Genomic DNA, 330 nt, shown 5'->3' with positions numbered 1-330 from the left:
CACAGAACACGTGGACCTCCCGTCTGAAGACAAACAAGAAACTGGTTTAACAAAAAATAAACAAGGTCCGCATCACCAGGTGCATTTGTAGCCATAACAATTCCCCTGCTGATTAGTACAAGGAGCTCTACAGGTTAAATCTAATGGTGTAGAGGCGGTCGATCAAAAAACAGGTTTGGGAAGTCTTTAAAGGCTGCTGAGCCCAACGCGATGGGGGTAAGAAATGCCTTTCAATATGTCGGGTTCTGTGGAGAGGATGATGTGGCTGGTGCTGTGAGGCGTGGATAATATACACTGCAAGTCCAGATGATCTCCCCCTACGGGCCTACG

At 47.6% G+C, this 330-nt stretch overlaps 1 pseudogene across 1 annotated transcript in view; it reads right to left on the bottom strand.

The window, feature by feature from the left end:
* Positions 1–325: 325 nt before the first annotated feature.
* Positions 326–330, bottom strand: part of LOC310789784 (mRNA-capping enzyme pseudogene) — a 1,761-nt pseudogene continuing 1,756 nt past the window's right edge. Inside the window, exon 1 of the transcript in view lies at positions 326–330. This exon is cut by the window's right edge and continues 1,756 nt beyond it. The product of the transcript in view is annotated as an mRNA-capping enzyme pseudogene (transcript).

Source organism: Poromitra crassiceps, assembly GCF_964638095.1.
Source record: "Poromitra crassiceps genome assembly, chromosome: 15".
NCBI classification, from domain to species: Eukaryota; Metazoa; Chordata; class Actinopteri; order Beryciformes; family Melamphaidae; genus Poromitra; species Poromitra crassiceps.
The sequence above is the reverse complement of the archived record's forward strand: the minus strand, read 5'-3'. Positions and strand labels throughout refer to the sequence as shown.